The sequence below is a fragment of the Schistocerca piceifrons genome, chromosome 5 (genome assembly GCF_021461385.2).
Source record: "Schistocerca piceifrons isolate TAMUIC-IGC-003096 chromosome 5, iqSchPice1.1, whole genome shotgun sequence".
In the NCBI taxonomy this organism is placed as follows: Eukaryota; Metazoa; Arthropoda; class Insecta; order Orthoptera; family Acrididae; genus Schistocerca; species Schistocerca piceifrons.
The window spans coordinates 90,606,927-90,629,794 of NC_060142.1; the positions used below are offsets into that span (position 1 = coordinate 90,606,927).

A 22,868-nucleotide genomic window follows, 5' to 3' on the forward strand; every position below is an offset into this window, starting at 1 on the left:
AAATTTATTCTGTAAGGCATTACTAAGTGGAAATATGCAAAATATATCAGGAGGTCGATTCGTTTGTTCCCAAGAATATCTATTATACGAAGAGCAAAAGTACCTGAACCTAACAGTCTGAGAGGTCAGCAATATACTTCTTCCATTTCAAGCTTTCATCAATGCGTACTCCTAAAAATTTGGAGCATTCTACCGTATTTACTAACTCCTGTGCATGTGCTACTTCAGTTGATGCTATGATTATTTGTTGAACAGAATTGAATATAGTGAGTTTTCTCAAAATTTAGGAACAATCTATTTTCAGAGAACCACTTAATAAGTTTTTGTAAAACATAATTAACAATCTCTTCTATTGTTTTCTTTATAACAGGATTTATTGTAATGCTAGTATCGTCTGCCAGATCTACCAATTCTGCTTGTGAACTGTTAAGTGGGAGGTCGTTCACATATATAATGAACAGGAGTGGACTCCATTTGTGATTTCTTCTTAGTCACTAAAATTTTCTACCTTTCCAACATCTGTCTGAATTACTCAGTACAACTTTTTGCCTTCTGTTTGTTAAACAGAAATCATTCCAGTTCTGTATAAAGTCGTCAGTACCACAACAGTTACGTTTTTCGAAGAATGCAACATGATGTACTCATTCAAACGCCTTGGAAAGATGACACAAAATACTAACTGACGATATTTTATTATTCAAAGCTTTAAATATTTGGTGGGTGAATGTGTTAACAGCATTCTGAAACAAGTAAGCCTTCTGGAATCCAAACCGTGATAAGCTTGGTAAATTTTTTCCACTTTAATGTGTGACTCCATTTGAGCACATAACTTTTTGGAATATTTTGGAAAAGAGGTCAGTTGGTGGGGGGGAAATTGGACTATAATTATTTAAGACTTTCAGAGATGCTTAACAGTTTCATATTTTAACCTGTGTGCAAAAATTCCCTGTGTTGATTATGTATTTCGCTTGCTTTTATAAAGTTAGAGGAACTTCAGTACGACAAGTGTGTTACATTCACTGTATATGAGAGTAGGTCTATATGTCTGGTAAATCTTTTTTTGAGAAGAGGAAAAATTCTGCTAAGCTGTATTACTCCTAAAAAGTATGATACTTGTCGTGACTTAAGTAAGAATTTTTTCTGGTCTATTTTTAAAAAGGATTGAGTTCTTTTGAAATCGGTGTCTATTAAATGCATATATTTTCTCTATAGACGAGAAATTATGAAGAAGAAATTAATGTTCTATTCTTTAGGGTGGATAGAAGTTCAGGGAAGGGAAAATTAATGCCCACTTTTTTTTCGTATAAACTAAACCGTTACTCGGAACGACCGAGAAAATGATGCTAGTGCCATCTAGCTGTGCGAGATGGAACTTCTTGGAAAGACAAGCTATGGATGAAGTGGAGAACACATGCGCCGGCAAGAGACGGAATTTACAGAGCCAGTTTAATTTTGCTGCATCTGAGGAATGATTAATGTCTCATTACTGTGGTGATGTGATGAGCATTTTATCTGTGGAAAAAGATAAAAGTGCTGTAGACATTAAATTCCACATCCCCCGTCTCTCTTTCGTTAGACGTGGAGTAGTTAAAGCTTGCAATTAAGCGGGCTTCTGTAAAAATTGTATTTTGATTTATAATGAAATATTAGAAAACGGGGAACTGGTCTTTTGCGAATGTAAATATTTTTGAAAACAATTTAATTGAAGGACATTTATTCTTTAATTAGTGGGCACAACTGATTTGCTGAGAGTGTTACTACAATGTTTAACTAGTACAAATGTTACTGAAAATGATATTTCCTGTTAAGTGAAATTCATTGGCAATTCTACGGAAATGTTTTTATTAAGCTGGAAGAAAGGATAGTAAGTACAACTTAATTTTAATTTTATATATATATATATATATATATATATATATATATATATATATATATATATATTCCACAACGCACTGTAATGTTATTTCACACGATTTGCTGTCTTGTACCCTCCCGATTGAAAACTTTTGGCATTGCTGAAAGTAATGTCGATGGGGATTCAAATGAACCTGAAAAGGAGCTTATTGATTGTAACAGAAGGTTCGATGTAGTGAGAAGTCCTTGGGTGGCTGAGACTACAAAAGCATATTTGTACACGTGCATTTCACATAATTATATATACCACATATTCATTGCCGCATTGCATGTAGGTGGTTACAACAGTTCCTAAATTACGTGGCTCGTATAAGTGTTGCTTGTTAAAACAGAACATTCGATGGATTCTTGAAACTTGCATAGTAATGGCAGCGGTGAGTGACGCTGGCAGTGCAGCTAACTTCATGGTTTAATGTTAAGTTTTATGGAGAGAAAACTGTTCTTTATTAACTCACCCCTTTATTTAAAAAAAAAATACGAATCAGGTTTTGCTTCTCCATTTAATTACTTCATTTCATTATTCCATTATTTCCCTTCAGTTTAAATTCCATTAACAAAGACAGCCCATGGATTTAGGATGCAGGTCTGTTAGCCATCTTATGTCCGTATTGTTTATATTTAATTACTTTCGTTCATCGATACTACATTCGCTTCACGGACTCTGATAAATTGATCGGGAATAACCTGACTGTAAATAGTCCCATTTGAATTTCATTATTGCACTGCGTGAAACAAGAGTTGGTTGAAGAACGGCGAAGCTGATGCGATATATTTGCAGTTATCTGCTGCTGTTCATGCGTAATAGCCGGCCGGTGTGGCCGTGCGGTTCTAGGCGCTTCAGTGTGGAAACGCGCGACCGCTACGGTCGCAGGTTCGAATCCTGCCTCGGGCATGGATGTGTGTGATGTCCTTAGGTTAGTTGGGTTTAAGTAGTTCTAAGTTCTATGGGACTGGTGACCTCAGATGTTAAGTTCCACAGTGGTCAGAGCCATTTGAACCATTCATGCATAATAGATAGATTGACTCCTGCAGACTGGACTATCCATTGCACGTGACATTTATGAAATAGTTCACTTGTGTTTTGAGTGGACATCACATAGTTCTTACAGCACCTTAATTTTGCTCGTAATGTTTTGATTTATGTGATTCTTGATACACTAAACACATTCACTCCTATGGATACCTGTGACAAGACGTAATATACACGTTCAGGGTTCAGTTTTGTGCACAAACCCAATAATGCTATTTATAGGCTGATTGGAGGACACATCATTCATAATGACACAAAAAGCTTTGTGCTGGAATGTGTATTTAAGTAATTCAGCATAAGTGTCATGTGGAGATTTGCTCATATTCAGTCACTTTGATTACATCATATATCAGAGTCATTTTCAGACGACACAGCGTGTCAAACTACGTTGATCCAGGCAACTGGATTATATAAAATAGACCATTTTAATTAACTACTTGATTAACATAGCCACATTAAAACAATAGTTAGCTCATTAATATACATCAAGGGGATATTTTAATGGAAGAACTAACCTTTATATACAAAATGCAGGGTGAATGACATCGTGAACAAACTATTATTTCAGTTCTATATTTTGGACAAATACTAATTATTTTTAATGCCACATTTTGTCTTCTTCTTGAATATCTAGTTCAGTGAGATAATTACGAATAATGACTCCAAACTAAAAGACATTGTACTCTGAGAGAGCTTATCATTTCACGTTCTACCGTGGTTATTTACATTTGAATCTGTTTTTTAGTCAAGAGTAATGTTAATGAAAATGCCCTTCATTCACAAATTATGACGTAGATACTGCTTGCTTTTAATAGAACCGCTTTAGAAAGGAGAACCGTTGTTGCTGAATTCCGCTATGAACCAGACCTCTGTCAACCGGTGCCGTCTGGTGGACAGTTCTTCTCAGTAATTTCAGGCTGGCAACATGATTAGCCTTGTTGGCTTCTACTGCAAGGCTGTTGTTTGTTTGTTAGCGGAAGTAAGCACGTGAGATGTTGACAGGACTTTTGCCAACTAAGAAGTTAATGCTCAACTAACTCTGTCCGAACAGGCCAGGAAGGCCCAATGGTACTGACCGGCCGCCATGTCATCCTCAGCCTACAGGCGTCACTGGATGCGGATATGGATGGGCATGTGTTCAAAACATTGCTCTCCCGACCGTATGTCAGTTTACGAAACCGGAGCCGCTACTTCTCAATCAAGTAGCTCTTCAGTTTGATTCACAAGGGCTGAGTGCATCCCGCTTGCCAACAGGGCTCGGCAGAACGGATGGTCACCCATCCAAGTGCTATCCTAGCCCGACAGCGCTTAACTTCGGTGATCTGATGGGAACCGGTGTTACTACTGCGGCAAGACCGTTGACAATACTCAACTAAGAATAATCCTCAGAGGTAAACCCGTGGGCTTCCAATTCTACTTTGCAAATGAAAGTTCCTACATTCGTGTTGTTTAGCAGAAATTCTACGGTATAGACCTAAAGACTGTGTCAGAACTATCAACGGTGCAACTGGCTCTTTGACGAAAACATAGGTAGGTAACAATAATACTACCGAAAGTGTATCATTAAGATATTCGAATTAGTAAGTGAGACGACTTAGTGTCCGAATTTAAACTCTAGTGATTTACTGCTACATCCTAATTCGAATATTTGGTTTAGTAGAAATATATTTTCATCAAACGAAAATACACAAATTTTTCGCACTCAACACAAGCGAGTGCCTGTTATTGGCACGGGATGAGCGCCGGCTATTATTTTCTGCGTAACACAGCTAAAGAATCACTTTTTCGAATCGCTGTAATTGTCTCCCTTTGCGACGTGGAATTTTTTCTTACCTCAGTGCCTACAACCTTCTTAGGTAATGGTACAAAAGCATCGCGCTCTACGAGCTCACCCTCGGTCTCGGCAACACCTCAAACAGCGACACATGCAAGAAAACGGCCAGAGCTCAGACATTCGTGTAGGGTGTAAGATGGGTTAATGATGTCACATTGACACAAAACTCCACTACGATTCTGCCCAACTGCTCCCTGGACGTGTCAAACCATGAGAAGGTCGTCACAGCACCACATACCAACATTTCACCTCTCCTTGTGACGCCACTGCAATGGAGGTGCGAATCGCGACGGACAGCGTTGAAATCGTGCGGTTTTCTTAGGGTGGCCGAGGAAAACTTGTAAGGCGCGCCGCAGCTCAGAATCGACACAATAAGGCCTCAGAGGGTGGCATAAAGGGCGTCAATCGAACCATCCCTTTCCTTGGGATGTTAATTGCCACCCATTTTGCGGTCGAAAAAGACAGTTCGGAGTGCGATGAGCAACAGCACGTTCTTGGCAAACTTTGACGCTTTTAACACCCCTGGTGGATTCAGTTCTTCTCTAAGCACATCGTTGGCCAGCAAACCCACTGAAAGTGATCGCACCACTTTGGAGTGTAGTGCGATAGCAATCTTTTCCTCTGATGTACAGGGTGGAGCCACTAGGGACCGTTCAAAACCGTTCGACGAAATTTGAACTTGATCCGAAGTCGCAAAGGGTAGTGGTGATTTTTCAACCCTCCAGTTTCGCTGATAACAACGAACGACCACGTAGGCCTTGTTTCTCGTGGTATCAATTGCTGATAGGGTCGAGTGACCATATGTGAAGAGTCGTACAAATTCCCAATTTTTTTTAACATTCTCCGTAGGCTTTTAATAATAAACGATTCAAAAATAGTATTTTATTAATCGGATAAGAAAAAATGTTAGATAATCCATTTAGCATGGTATTGTTGTGTAACTCACGTGGCCACATACAGGGCGACAATTATTGAACTATACGAAATAAAATCGTCATAATTTCTGAGCGGTTTGCAACAGGACGTTCAAAATGCACGGTTGACCGCAGAATGTGAATCAATATGCGTAGTATGGTTTGGTTTAGCGACGAAGCCCACTTTCATTTGGATGGGTTCGTCAATAAGCAAAACTGGTGCATTTGAGGGACTGAGAATCCACTCTTCGCGATCGGGAAGTCTCTTCACCCTCAACGGGTGATTGTGTGGTATCCAATGTCCAGTCACGGAATAGTCGGTGCGATATTTCCTTGATGCACAATTTTGGAAGATGATTTCATCCCTATTATCAAAAGTGACCCTTATTTCCACAAGACGGAGCTTAACCCCATCGAGGCAAGAGTGTGTTTGATATCCTGGAGGAGCACTCTGGGGACAGCATTCTGGCTCTGGGATACCCAGAAGCCACTGGCATGGGCCTCAATTGGCCGTCATATCCACCGGATCTGAACATGGGTGACTCCTTTTTGGTGGGGCTATATTAAAGACACGGTTGCAGCAATAACTTCAAAGCACTGCTGAACTGAAAACAGCCATTCAGGGGTCGTCGACAGCATCGATGTTCCGACACTTCAGCGGGTCAAGCAGAATTTCGCTATTCGTCTGCGCCACATCATCGCCAACGATGGCAGGCATATCGAACATGTCGTAACGTAAATCCGAATATCTTTAGTGACATTTCCATGTTTAACAAAGTGTGTGCACGCCGTGTTTTGTAACTAACTCACGTTTTTTTCATATAGTTCAATACATTGTCACCCTGTATGTTTGATGAACGAAGGCCGGTCCGGCATTATCGGGCTGATATGCCAACCAATAACTGCAGCAACTTCTCTGATTGTGATCCGTCTGTAGTTCATAATCATTACCTTTGCTTTTTCTTGGATTCATCGGTTGATGATCTGCTGGACGTCCACGGCGATTATCATCTTTAACGTCTTCACGACCTACTTCGAAACGCTTTTACCACTCGTAAACCCTAGTTTTAATCGTAGCACTCTCACTAAAGGAAATATGTAACATTTCTAAAACTTCTCTGCACTTCATTCTGTTCTTGTAGCAAAATTCAGTACAAACTGATTGATCCATTTTTACAGTGAGGTGGCAAAAGTCATGGGATAGCGATATGCACATATATAGATGGCGCTAATATCGCGTACACAACGCATAAAACGGCCGTACATTGGCGGAGTTGTCATTTGTACTGAGGCGATTCATGTGAAAACATTTCCGACGTCATTGTGGCCGCACGGCGGGATTTAACACACTTTGAACGCGGAATGGCAGTTGGAGCTAGACGAATGGAACATTGCATTTCGGAAATCGTTGGGAATTCAATATTCAGAGGTCCACAGTGTCAGGCATTACCTCTCACCACGGACAACGCAGCGGCCGACGGACTTCACTTGACGACCGACAGCAGCGGCGTTTTCATAGAGTTGTCAGTGTTAACAGACGAGCAATAATGTGTGAAATAACCGCGAAATCAATGTGGGACGAACGTATCTGTTAGGACAGCGTAGAAAAATCTGGCATTAACGGGCTGTGGCAGAAGACGAGCGACGTAAATGCCTTTACTGACATCACGACATTGCCTGCAGCGTCTTCCTGTGCTGGTGACCGTATGTGTTGGACCCTAAAATCGTGGCTTTGTCAAACGAGTCGTGTTTCAGTTGGTAAGAACTGATGGTAGGGTTCGAATCTGGCGCAGATCCCTCGAAGCCGTGGACGCAAGTTGTCTACAAGGTGCAGTGCAAGTTTGTGCTGGCTGCATAATGGTGTGCACTGTGCTTTCAGCGAACAGACTGAGCCCTGTTCGGATACTTGGAGGCCATTTTGCAGCCATTCATAGACGTCATGATCCCAAACAGCGATGGAATTTTTGTGGGTGACAATGTGCCATATCACCCAGCTACAGTTGTTTGCAATTGATTTCAAGAACATTCTACATAAGTCGAGCAAGTGATCTAGCCCCCTCCCTCCTCCCCCCCCCCCCAGCCCCAGCCCCCCCCCCCCCCCAAGATCGCCCGACATGATTCCCATCAAACAGTTATGGGATAATCAAGTTCGTGCACAACGTCCTACACTAACAACACTTCCCCACTATATTTTGTTTCTCTATGAAATTTAGTCCAACTTTACCGCCGACTCTATAAAAGGCTATGTATTACCAAAACTATGTACCCTCAAACTGTTATGCAACTTAAAGTCGTACGCCAGACTTTGACATCTAATTTGAATTGAACTGTAACTAGTCTGAATACAACTTGCCTTTATATTAAATGGCCAGCTGAAGTAAAACAATTATATTGCCCTAATCAAAATTTTCACTTACCTCCCATCTTCATAATATTGTCGCAGATTTCTCAAAAGCACAACAGCAAACAGCAAGCAGTCAGCGGCTGAGATAGATTTCCATTTCTAAATAAAATTTCCGAACTGTATTCACACTGTTGCATACCAAATGGTGCTGTGTGGTAATGTATAATGATAAACACTGGGGTTGGGAGAATAACTATGCCTATGAAAAGATATTCCAATGCAGCTATTTTAGAATGAAGTATGTATTCAAAAAGTCAAGGTAAAGATTCGCGTGACCTTCACACACAGCATTGGTCTAACAAGATTATGCTTAACAAAGTGAGCAATGATTTAAAAGGGTACAATCTTACAATAAAATTTCTATAAAAATCAAACTAATTAGTTAATATGTTAATGCGTATCTCAGAAAAATGGTATGGTCTTTCTCTCAGCTCTGAGCAAGTGAACAAAGTTAACTAGCTACCAATTCCCATTTCTACAAATTGAGTGCGCAGTACTGCAGTCTTACCTCAAACTTCTTCTCTTAAAAAAATAACATTATTCAAGATTTGTATTCCTTTGACCTTTCAATATACACATCATATTCATCCTTGCTGTCCTTTACAGTAAACCTTTCTTCATCCAACAGATACAATCCCAAGCCAACACAGCACTACTGAATAAGTCCGTCTCCTAAAACACGTCAACTAATAATGCATCAGACCGCGCAGAGGCAAAGACTGTATCACGACAAGACCGAAGATCGTTTAACAGCAACGTAACTTGCTCTCTCTCTGACGTCGTTACAAATTATGGACGGCTATAGAGGCGCCGGCCAGTGTGGCCGAGCGGTTCTAGGCGCTGCAGTCTGGAACCGCGCGACCGCTACGGTCGCAGGTTCGAATCCTGCCTCGGGCATGGATGTGTGTGCTGTCCTTAGGTTAGTCAGGTTTAAGTAGTTCTAAGTTCTAGGGGACTGATGACCTCAGATGTTAAGTCCCATAGTGCTCAGAGCCATTTTTTTGGCTATAGAGACAGCATGGCTCAGTATTTCTGCGTGGGACTTCCAGTGACTTGTTGAGTCAATGCCAAGTCGAGTTACTGCACTACGCCTGCAGATCAGGAGGTCCGACACGATGTTAGGAGGTATCCCATTACGTATTTTCACCTCGGTGTCTACATGGTAAATAATTGCTGATACTGCCTAAACGTATGTAACCATTTTCGTCAGCTAACACCAAACTACATATCTGTTGGCCCAGAATGAGATTTTCACTCTGCAGCGGAGTGTGCGCTGATATGAAACTTCCTGGCAGATTAAAACTGTGTGCCCGACCGAGACTCGAACTCGGGACCTTTGCCTTCCGCGGGCAAGTGCTCTGCCATCAGAACTACCGAAGCACGACTCACGCCCGGTCCTCACAGCTGTACTTCCCGAGTTCGAGTCTCGGTCGGGCACACAGTTTTAATCTGCCAGGAAGTTTTACATATCTGTTATATGTAACTCATATATATATATATATATATATATATATATATATATATATATATATATATGTATATATATATATATATATATATATATATATATATATATACTTTTCAGATATGTTCGCCAACATAGCAACGAAAAATTCGCGTGTATCCGACTAATGTTGTTATATGTGAAATTACGAAATCCCGTCACTTTTTGAATACTCTTTTCCATCGCGGGTAAAACGCATTTTTCTCTGATAATCCCTCTGCCATGGTATAATCGTGTAACTCACTAGGCCACATATGTTTAATGAAGGAGGGCCGTTCCGCGGTAGGAGCAGAGAGGCTCGCGTGTGTGTGTGGTGGTCCTAGCCAGCGCCGGGTGTGGCGCCTTATAACTCACGCAACCCGTGTGTAATAACCGTCTAACGAGGGACTATCCTTTAGCGAAATCCGATATTCCCGGCCACAGTTTGTTATCTCCGGCGCAGCGCGCGGTAAATATATCACCGATGCGCGCCCTAGCACCGGGCCAGGCTTAGCGAATTGTAATGAACGATTCTGCACGAGGCGTACATTTTTTTGGGATACGGCACAGCGCAGAATCTGTACGTATCTTTTCATGCGTTCACGACCCTATCAGCAACTGGTACCACAACAAACAAGGGCGACGAGGTCATTCCTTGTTATTAACTGTTACAAGAGATCGTTACGTCCGTGCTGTTGGTAACAGGAGATACGAACATCGGCAGTTCCAAGCCAGAAATACCGGTGAAAAACAGTTTGAAATAGCTTCTCTCGCTATTGATGGTAAAATCTAGCTATTGCGTCGTATTTCTGACTAGTCATTGGAGTAGCGGGAGCTCGACGCGAAGAGTATGTCAGCTGTCCTAAATGACTTATTTTCATACATGTAGGACTGTCGTGATTACCTGATTGCGTTGAGTTACGCAACTAGTGCTTTCCACTGGCACAATATCTCTTTATACGCCGACGGAAAAAATCACAACTCCCAGAAAAAGTTGTTCTAATCATCAAAAGTTGGTAGTCGCCTTACTGCATCTGAAAGATGATGACTATTCTGATTGTGCGGCAGTCACATATGGCGCTAGTAGTGCCACTATGAGGATGTAAATCAGGTTTCCTTTAAACACGCGCTGTAACCTTCGTGAGCGTTGGTTACCTCTGAAATTGGACGTGGTGAGTTGATATTAGGCAAGATATCAAAAAAAATGGTTCATATGGCTCTAAGCACTATGGGACTTAACTTCTGAGGTCATCAGTCCTCTAGAACTTAGAACCACTTAAACCTAACTAAACTAAGAACATCACACACATCCATGCCCGAGGCCGGATTCGAACCTGCGACCGTAGCGGTCGCGTGGTTCCAGACTGTAGCGCCAGGAACCGCTCGGCCACCGCAGCCGGTGGTAAGAATACATTTCAGGCTACATAGACGTCTTTATCAAGAGATCACTGACTTTGAACGAGGTCGTGTAGTGGGCTAAATGAAGCTGGAAGTTCCTTCTGCAGTACTGTAGAAATACTTGACAGGAATGTGGCCACTGTACATGACTACTGGCAGCGGTGATCACGAGAATGTGCGGTTGCAAGAAAATCGCCTCCGGACGGCCGAGTGCGTCTACTCCCTCAGGCGCATCTTACTGCATCTGCAGCACCAATCTCAGCAGCAGATGGCACCACAGTGACGCAACGATCGGATGCTTCAAGGACAGCTCCGAGCCAGTCACGCTGTTGCGTGCATTACAATGACCCCAAACTAGGGCCACTTGCACTGTAGCGTGCATTCCAATGACCCAAAACCAGCGCAACTTGCAATGCTGCGTGCACCCCAATGACCCCAAACCAGCGCCACTTGCACTGTAGCGTGCATTCCAATGACCCCAAACTAGAGCCACTTCCACTGTAGTGTGCATTCCAATGACCACAAACCAGCGCCACTTGCACTATAGCGTGCATTCCAATGACCCAAAACAGCGCCACTTGCACCGTAGTGTGCATTCCAATGACACCAAACCAGCGCCACTTGCACTGTAGTGTGCATTCCAATGACCCCAAACTAGGGCCACTTGCACTGTAGTGTGCATTCCAATGACTAGAAACTAGGGCCACTTGCACTGTAGCATGCATTCCAATGACCCAAAACAGCGCCACTTGCACTGTAGTGTGCATTCCAATGACACCAAACCAGCGCCACTTGCACTGTAGTGTGCATTCCAAAGACCCCAAACTAGGGCCACTTGCACTGTAGTGTGCATACCAATGACCCACAACTAGGGCCACTTGCACTGTAGCATGCATTCCAATGACCCCAAACCAGCGCCACCTGCACTATAGCATGCATTCCAATGACCACAAACCAGCGCCACTTGCACTGTTGCGTGCATCCCAATGACCCCAAACCAGCACCACTTGCACTGTAGCGTGCATTCCAATGACCCCAAACCAGCACCACTTGCACTATAGCGTGCATTCCAATGACGCAAACCAGCACCACTTGCACTGTAGTGTGCATTCCAATGACGCAAACCAGCGCCACTTGCACTGTAGCGTGCATTCCAATGACCCCAAACCAGCGCCACTTTCACTGTAGCTTGCATCCCAATGTCCAAAAACTAGGGCCACTTGCACGGCAGCGTGCATTCCAATGACCCCAAACCAGCGCCACTTGCTCTATAGCGTGCATTCCAATGACCCAAACCAGCGCTACTTATACTGTAGCGTGCATTCCAAAAACCCAAACCAGCGCCACTTGCACTGTAGCGTGCATTCCAAAGACCCAAACTACCGCCACTTGCACTATAGCGTGCATTACAATGACCCCAAACCGGCGCCACTTGCACTGTTGCATGCATTCCAATGACGCCAAACCAGTGCCACTTGCACTGTGTATTCCAATGACCGCAAACTAGGGCCACTTCCATTGTAGCATGCATTCCAATGAGCCCAAACCAGCGCCACTTGCACTATACCGTGCATTCCAATGACCCCAAACCAGCACCACGTGCACTGTAGCGTGCATTCTAATGACCCCCAACTAGCGCCACTTGCACTGTAGTGTGCATTCCAATGACACCAAACCAGCGCCACTTGCACTATTGCGTGCATTCCAATGACCCAAACCAGCGCCACTTGCACTGCAGTGTGCATTCCAATGTCACCAAACTAGGGCCACTTGCACTGCAGCGTGCATTCCAATGACCCCAAACCAGCGCCACTTCCACTATAGCGTGCATTTCAGTGACCCAAACCAGCACAACTTGCACTGCTGCGTGTATTCCAATGACCCCAAACCAGCGCCACTTGCAATATAGCGTGCATTCCAATGACCCCAAAATAGAGTCACTTGCACTGTAGCGTTCATTCCAATGACCCCAAAGCAGCGCCACTTGCACTGCAGCGTGCATTCCAATGACCGTAAAACAGTGCCACTTGCACTATAGCGTGCATTCCAATGACCCCAAACTAGGGCCACTTGCACTGTAGCTTGCATTCCAATGACCCCAAACCAGTGCCACTTAAATTATAGCGTGCATTCCAATGACCCCAAACCAGCGCCACTTGCACTATAGCGTGCATTCCAGTGACCCCAAACCAGCGCCACTTGCACTGTTGTGTGCATTCCAATGACCCCAAACCAGCGCCACTTGCACTGTAGCATGCATTCCAATGACCCCAAACTAGGGCCACTTGCAATGTAGCGTGCATTACAATGACCCCTAACCAGCGCCACACGCACTATAGCGTGCATTCCAATGACCTAAACCAGCGCCACTTGCATTGTAGCGTGCATTATAGTGACCCCAAACCAGCGCCACTTGCACTGTAGTGTGCATCCCAATGTCCCCAAACTAGGGCCACTTGCACGGCAACGTGCATTCCAAAGACCTTAAACCAGCGCCACTCGCACTCCAGCGTGCATTCCAATGACCCCAAACCAGCGCCACTTCCACTATAGCATGCTTTCCAATGACCCAATCCAGCACCACTTGCACTGTTGCGTACATTCCAATGACCCCAAAGCAGCGCCACTTGCACTGTAGCGTGCTTCCAATGACCCTAAACCAGCGCCACTTACACTGCAGCGTGCATTCCAATGACCAAAAACCAGCGCCACCTTCACCGTAGCGTGCATTCCAGTGACACCAAACTAGGGCCACTTGCACTATAGCGTGCATTCCAATGACCCAAACCAGTTCCACTTGCACTGTAGCGTGCATTGCAATGACCCCAAACCAGCGCCACTTGCACTATAGCGTGCATTCCAATGACACCAAACTAGGGCCACTTGCACTGTAGCTTGCATTCCAATGACCCCAAACCAGTGCCACTTAAATTATAGCGTGCATTCCAATGACCCCAAACCAGCGCCACATGCACTATAGCGTGCATTCCAGTGACCCCAAACCACCGCCACTTGCACTGTTGTGTGCATTCCAATGACCCCAAACCAGCGCCACTTGCACTGTAGCATGCATTCCAATGACCCCAAACTAGAGCCACTTGCACTGTTGCGTGCATTCCAATGACCCCAAAGCAGCGCCACTTGCACTATAACGTGCATTCCAATGACTCATACCAGCGCCAGTCGCACTGTAGCGTGCATTCCAATGACCCCAAACCAGCAACACTTGCACTGTAGCGTGCATTCCGTTGACCCGAAACTAGCGCCACTTGCACTCTAGCATGCATTCCAATGACCCAAAAAAGCGCCACTCGCACTATAGCGTTCATTCCAATGACCCCAAACCAGCGCCACTTGCACTGCAGCGTGCATTCCAATGACCCCAAACTAGCGCCACTTGCACTGTAGCGCGCATTCCAATGACACAAACCAGCGCCACTTGCACTGTAGCGTGCATTCCAATGACCCCAAACTACCGCCACTTGCACTGTAGCGTGCATTCCAATGACCCCAAACTAGCGCCACTTGCACTGTTGCGTGCATTCCGTTGACCCCAAACTAGCGCCACTTGCAATCTAGCATGCATTCCAATGACCCAAAAAAGCGTCACTAGCAGTATAGCGTTCATTCCAATGACCCCAAACCAGCGCCACTTGCACGGTAGTGTGCATTCCAATGACCTCAAACCAGCGTCACTTGCACTGTAGCGTGCATTCCAATGACACAAACCAGCGCCACTTCCACTATAGCGTGCATTCCAATGACCCAAACCAGCGCCACTTGCACTGTAGGGTGCATTCCAATGCCCCCAAACCAGCGCCATTTGCACTATAGCGTGCATTGCAATGACAAAAACGTGCGCAACTTTAACTGTAGTGTGCCTTTCAAAGACCCCAAACCAGCGCCACTTATACTGTAGCGTGCATTCCAATGACACAAACCAGCGCCACTTGTACTATAGCGTGCATTCCAATGACCCAAACCAGCGCCACTTGCACTCTAGCGTGCATTCCAATGACCCCAAACCAGCGGCACTTGCGCTGTAGCGTGCATTCCAATGTCCCCAAAGTAGGGCCACTTGACTGCAGCGTGCATTCCAATGACCCCAAACCAACGCCACTTGCACTATAGCGTGCAATTCCAATGACCCAACCCAGCGCCACTTGCACTATTGCGTGCATTCCAATGACCCCAAACCAGCTCCAAATGCACTGTAGCATGCATTCTAATGACCCCAAAGTAGCACCACTTGCGCTGTAGCGTGCATTCCAATGACCCCAAACCAGCGCCACTTGCACTATTGCGTGCATTCGAATGATCCAAACCAGCGCCACTTACACTGCAGTGTGCATTCCAATGTCACTAAACTAGGGCCACTTGCACTGTAGTGTGCATTCCAATGACCCCAAACTAGGGCCACTTTCACTGTAGCACGCATTCCAATGACCCCAAACCAGCGCCACTTGCACTATAGCATGCATTCCAATGACCACAAACCAGCGCCACTTGCACTGTTGCGTGCATCCCAATGACCCCAAACCAGCGCCACTTGCACTGTAGCGTGCATTCCAATGACCACAAACTAGGGCCACTTGCACTGTAGAGTGCATTCCAATGACCCCAAACCGGCGCCACTTGCACTATAGCGTGAATTCCAATGACACAAACCAGCGCAACTTGCACTGTAGTGTGCATTCCAATGACGCAAACCAGCGCCACTTGCTCTGTAGCGTGCATTCCAATGACGCCAAACCAGCGCCACTTTCACTGTGGTGTACATTCCAATTACCCCAAACTATGGCCACTTGCACGGTAGCGTGCATTCCAATGACCCCAAACCAGCGCCACTTGCACTGTAGCATGCATTCCAATGACCCCAAACTAGCGCCACTTGCACTGTAGCGTGCATTCCAATGACCCTAAACTAGCGCCACTTGCACTGTAGCGTGCATTCCAATGACACAAACCAGCGCCACTTTGTGATGTTACAAAATAGAAGTGATGTTGCTATTCAATGGAAAGTTGGAAATTGAGATTTAACTAACTGTTTTATCAATCACAATTGGCGTAAGAATCATGGATTGACCATTGTCATAAAATATTGCATTATGAGATGTGAATAGTTTTTACTTCCAGTTTCGCGTGGCTTGAGGCAGTCACAACTAGCGTGCTGTTGAATAAGAAATTGCGTTATCCTCTTTCTAATTACTTCATGATCGTAGATACGATCATACCCGGTTGTGAAGTTATTGTTATGACAAAACAATTTCCTAAGGGACCAGAAAGTTCTTAAGGGCACAAAAACAACTGTAACATCACACAAAAGAGAAATTCAATATTAAAGCTGATGCAAGAAGACGATAAAACAGTTTTCTTTTTATCAATGTAACACGCACATTGGACTGCTGATCTTGGAGTCTGTAATATTAGCAAAATGCATAATTATAATGAAAATAATACTGAGGAGATAATCGAAATGAGCACTGCTAAATGATTCAGTATTCCCAGAACAAATATTTATTATAACTAAAACATATATCGTACCTTAAGCTTAATACTACAATGACGGTAGATTTTTTATGTCCGTATCATGTCCATTGAGCGCTCTTTTATATAGCCATTGTCCTCTTGAGTCGCTCGTGCTTCGTCACGGTAAGTTACAACAGTTCTTCTTCCTACACTTCACTCAAAACTTAGACGGAACACGTTTTTATTTATTTAGTAAAAATAATTAGATCAGACCGCCACAAATCTGCGTCCGTCTTACTCGAGAAAAACAGTAAAAGTCTTCTTAGCGCTCAAGGCTTCATTTGTTCTCCCTCGAACAAAATAGTGAAGGATCGTATATCTATCCGTATTTTTCTGTTTTTATTGCCGCCCAAAGACGACGAATTACATTATCTAGAAAATCCACCGTCGCCATGCGACGCCTTATTATACATTAATCATTATTTACAAACAAGTATTTGCCTTCTGGCTGAAAGTATTAACTACTCGTATTTGTTGTTTTAATGAAGTCAAAAATAGCGAATATCTCATTGCCTCCCATGAGGAGAGAGGGAATGCCGAAGGATTACCTCGATCCTCATGTCCTCATGAGATATTCGTGATTTTTTTGTGTGACATTTACATAATGTTACTGGCGTACTATGTACTTAAATTGAAATTACATTTATAAACATATATCAGATATTTATCATTTTTCAAAATAAAGTTTTTCATTCTTTGTTCATCAGTCACTTCATTCCATAATACCAAGACTAACATTTATGTGCATATTTAAGTTTGGTCCATATTTGCGTATAACAATAAGTGAACGTTCATTTCGCACTTCAGGGGATAGAATTCAGGAATTACTTTCTCTTGAGCTTAACAACTAATACATGAGTACAGTGAGTGCTTATTTTCACTAAACTAGAGTGGTCAATGTTCGAGCATCTGTTGACTCCTTGTGGTTCAATTACAGTTTAATAACGTAGCACTACACTTCGTGATGCTTTCACTTTCTGTGTTAGCTGTCTACGGCGTTCATCAGGCAGTATATCTGTCCTTTCCACTGTGGTGCCAGGAATTCAAGTGGCTTCCCGGGTTTTTATTTACAATATGAAACAGAAGAAGTGGAAAATTATTAGTATGACTTACAAGCTACTGGATACATTTATTAAGGATCGGGACTGGTCTGGAGTTTAGGGTCTTCCTGTAGTGCACATTCATTTTCTTTGTCCATCAAGAGACAGGATTATAATTCATTTTAGCAGTGTTCAGGAGTGCCGGTATTAATGGCTTTAAGGTCTGAGTAATCTAACAATCTACTTCTCACTCATCTTAACTTTAACTCAAGAAAATTGCATAATTTACATATGAAAATGTAGTCACACAAGTGTACAAATGTCTTTCCTCCAGTATGTACGATGGAAGTCATGGCGGTTAGCAGTTTAAAGTTTGGATTGTTTCGTCACCCACACGTCAGCCACTCACAGCGGCTGCACAGTGTTGCGTGAGCTCCAACACTCAGTATCCGTTCGCGCTCAGGCTGTAACAGAGCTGCTGGTCGTCGAGTGCTCCTTTTTTTTGTGAACTTCGTATCACACGAGTGCATCGATACAAACACCTCGCGCGCGTTTTCCATCGGAGGAGCCAGACACTGAAGCTGCCTCCATACTTCTCTGTCAACTGCCTCCCATGAGGCTCACAGGTAAGTGACGACGAATGTTTTAGCTGTCGCTGCACTTAGAACAACACTGAACTTTGCGTTGCACCTGTTGTCGTAGCCTTGACTTCTTTTTACACTTGCAGTACAACACTACCACTAATATACAGTGAACAGTTATGTTTATTATGCACGTCGCACTTTAGTGTGCATCTTCACACAGCATTCGTGCTTAGTTCCTTCGCCGATGGAGTTCATTTACAAAACAATCAATTTTGCACGTTTCCTCCACTGGTATAGAAAGACTTATATTCTACTATTTACAAAATATCACTTACGAACTAATATTTACAATTAATGGTCACTCCTTTTGTTAAGTCCAGTGAACAACTGCTTTATGAATGGACTCTTTATATCTCAAGATTTGCTTTCACTAGTGAACCTAAAAATATTCTTTCAAACTTTCTTTTAAGTGCTCATCTCCACATTATGAAAACTACAGGTTTCGCAACACTCGTTGCATTTATTCTTTAGTGCACCCAAGATCATTTTCTACTGCCACGCAGCATATCTACTACTTAACGAGTATGCATTTAACGCTGAATCTTTTTTTTTTTTTTTTTTTGCCAAATTTGTTTTTATATTTGAGGGCAGACTGGATAACAATAGGTCTCCCTCTTCGCTTCATGTACTCAGCAATCGTTCTCTGTTAAAAAAAATAGGGTAACGCGTGTCTACTATTTTTTTTTTTTTTTTTGCATGAATGGAATTACCGACAGTTCACTGGGTTTACGCAACCGGTCCATAACAAACATTACCAAAGCTAGCGAAGTTCATCACGCTACGTGTCTCATTTCTCATAAGCACTGCTTTGCTTCGAAGCACACGTGCCTTTTACAAGTCGACCCTTGGTCTGGGTTAATGAACCAGGATCAAAAGGAACGGGCAGAAGGAAAATGGATTTCATAAGAGGAGTGTCTTAGGAGACATTTTTGCAATAAAATCTGCACGTAAATAAAATTATCGTAATAAACATAGGCACATATATAAATTTCAACCTCTTTCATTACAACATGCTTTGCTACTTCTACGTCTTACTCTGGTTATAGTCAGTATTAAGTTTAAATATCACTGCATTGCTTGTTCTTTAGATTAGCCTTCAATTAGGGTATTGAATGGTCGCTAGATTACACTACAGATCTTCTGAAGATCTTTACTTGGACTTATTTATGATACAGGTGGCTTGCTGTGTGGTTATTGAGTACCTTGATTTTACTGAAATCAATTCGTCAGCTAACATTCCTCATATACTCTTTACATTGGGCTCAGATCACAGGGAAATAGTTTACTTTCATAGCAATTAATGGCCTCGTGGAGTACTTACGCTACATTATTGATGCTTCATGGTTTGCCTCCATTTGTACTGTATTTCACCTTACTTAGTTTACTACAGCTTTTTGTCTCCTTGCGTGAACACATGCGGGTTACCACTTGTTTTTTCCATTTAACAGCACGCTTTAACTGAACTTTAAGCTATTTCTTCTACTCCTGTCCACTGTCTGGACTGTTTGACCATGTACCTTTTTTTTTAAGCAGGTAATTTGGGCTTTTACTACAGAACTTCAAGTACTTACATTACTAAAAATAAATCTATAAATATTCTTGTACCTTGAGAGAAGTGCTTATTTACGCATCCTTCTCCATTTCTCACCTTTACATATTTATATAGCTCCGGGCAATCGCCTCGCAAGCACTTTTTTTTTTCTTAATACTAACTTAAAATTAAATTGAAATTCTTGGTGCAACCCCAGTTTCCTGCTTCAGCTTGTTGAAGAAATATCGGTTCATGTCCATCACTATAAACAATTTTTTCATACATAGCATTTAATACTTAAAGTTTACATGTAATAGCCGTTACCATGTAGTCAGTGCGCTGTTCAACACAATACTTATCATTAACAGTTCACACAAGGAAATTTCCAGTAAGCAAGAATTCATTTCCACGACAGTATTTAACCACTACCATTATAAAATTTCTTTAAGTCTTGATGGTGAAATAAGCCTTTTACTCTCCCCGTAGCCGGGTCAGTTAACAAATAACTCCCTATGTGCGGTTTCCTTAAAATAAGGTAAGGACCTTGGTACATATGTTGCCACTTGCGATTTTTCTTACATATTAATGATGGCTTGAAATGAGTCTTAAGTAATACCTTTTCACCTACATGGTAATTTACAACTTTGTTTACTTTTTTATCATAGCCTTTCTTCCTTAATTGAGCATTGGTGGTAATGGAACTTAAAGCTTCTCGAATTTTGACATCTAGATCTACCTCAGGGCTAGGTATCTTGGGAAGAGGATCAACCCACTCATTCTGTTCCTTCTTTCGAGATATCAACTCGTGTGGAGTAAAACCTGTGGAAGTGTGTGGCAAATTATTAACTATCTCCTCAAAAGGTGTCACAAAATCAACCCAACGAGTTTGCTTGTCTGGAATGTACGTCCGAACAAATCTGTTAAACTCCTTGAAGATCCGCTCAGTCAAATTCGACTGAGGCCTAAAACGTGATATTAAGATCTGCTTGACATTGTGATGGGCCAAAAACTCACGCCATTTGCGGCAAGTAAAGTTGGATGCATTATCTGAAAGTATAGATTCGGGGACTCCGAATCGAGGGAAATAGTCATTTTCAAGACAGCGTATAATAGGCGGAGCACAAGATGTCTTCATAACATACATTCGAACGTATTTAGTGAAGTTGTCGAGAACAGCAACGAGGTATTTGACACCTCCCCTACCCATCGGTAGAGGGCCAGCCAGGTCAATGCTAATGAGCTGATTAGGTCTTTCTGCGATGATCGGATTCAATGGAATTAAAGTAGGAATATTCAGAGCTTTCGCCTTTTGGCAGATGACACAGAATTTTAGCAACTTGTGTATCCGACGATGTAGGTTGGGCACATAACAGTAAGTAGCAATCTTCTTTTTACACTTCTCTGGACCATAGTGGCCCCAAGAAATGTGGGTATACCACAAAAGATGTTCGACAAAACTGCTAGGTATACAAACAAGCCAGTTGTCTGATGACACAGAGGTACGATGAAATAATACCTGATTATGAATCTTGAAGAATTTGGACAACTTATGGTTTGGATTTTCTTGAAGAAGTCTGATTACTTTTCCCCACTTAGGATCTGTGGTCTGTAGTGTCTGGATTTGCTTGCACAGTTCCAAGAAATATTTTCTATGAATGGGATCCTGCATAAGAAGAACTTTGTAATTCGACATCTGTTCTACCAACTCACTTGTCTCAGGCAGACCTTCTGGTGAACGAGAAAGTGCGTCTGCAATAATGTTATCCTTGCCCTTTATATACACAATATCAAAATCGTATTCTTGCAGAAATAAACACCACCTGGTCAGACGCGGATGTTGTAATTTACAGGTCAAAAGATACGAAAGTGCTTGATGGTCCGTAAACACTTTTATCTTTCTGCCAAAAATGTAATAATTAAACCTCTTGAAGGACCAAATAACTGCAAGTGCCTCCAGCTCAGTAACTGAATAGGACTTTTCACATTCTGTTAAGACCCTACTCGCAAAACTAATCACTCTGATCTGCTCTGTTTCGTCTACTAATTCAATCTGAAACAAACAAGATCCAATTCCAACAAACGAAGCGTCTGAGGTGATACAAAATTCTTTGTCCATTTGTGGATGACAGAGAATGCTATTGTTTACAAGACCATCTTTAATTGCCTGAAAAGCTTTCTGACACTCTGGTGTCCAAATCCAATGCGTACTTTTCTTCAGAAGATTGTGCAAAGCGGGATTGTTCATTACTTGACCAGACAGAAATCGTCGAAAGAAAGACGAAAGACCGAGAAATCCTCTTAGTTGCCTCTTAGTTACCGGCGTAGGGAAATTCTTAATCGCAGACAACTTTTCCGGGTCGGGTTTAATCCCTTCAGGTGTAATCACATGACCTAAAAACTTTACCTCACGTTTTCCAAATTTTGACTTTTTCAGATTCGCTGTAACACCATGTTCTTGAAATCTCTGAAACACCTTTCGTAGAATAGCTAAATGATCTTCCCAGTTCTTAGTGGCTATCAACACGTCATCTACATAAACAGTTACCTCATCCAGAAGTTCAGGTCCTAACACAAAATCGAGAGCAGAAATAAATATTCCCGAGCTTACATTTAAACCAAAAGGCATGACCTTAAACTGATATGAGCGGCCGGCAAATATAAAAGCAGTATATTTTCTGGATTCCTTGGCCAATTTCACCTGCCAATAGCTACTTCTTAAATCGAGTGTACTCAAAAATCTAATGCCATGAAATTTTTGCAAGTGCTCCTCAAGTGCTTCAGGCCGAGTCCTTATCGGTACAATTATTTTGTTTATTGATCTGGCGTCCAGTACTAGTCTGACACTACCGTCCTGTTTAAGTACGGACAAAAAGGGACTTGAGTACGGCGAATTCGATAACTCGATAACATCCCAACACAGCATTTTCCTAATCTCATGCTTTACAGCTTCTCGTCGGGCGTAGGGTACTGAATAGCTTGCTTTGCAGAACGTTGAGTGGGGAAGCACTTCCATTTTATTCTCGAACCCTTTTATTACTCCTGGTTTCTTTGAAAAGATTTTCTTGTAACTTACTAATAAATGGAACAACTCATATTTCTGCTCCCCCCTGAGTTCAGTCGATTCCTTGGCTTTAGCATCGATCTCGT

The 22,868-nt window shown here is 42.7% G+C and overlaps 1 pseudogene; it reads right to left on the reverse strand.

The window, feature by feature from the left end:
• Positions 1-4,189: 4,189 nt before the first annotated feature.
• LOC124799762 lies at positions 4,190-4,307 on the reverse strand (annotated as a pseudogene).
• Positions 4,308-22,868: the final 18,561 nt, after the last annotated feature.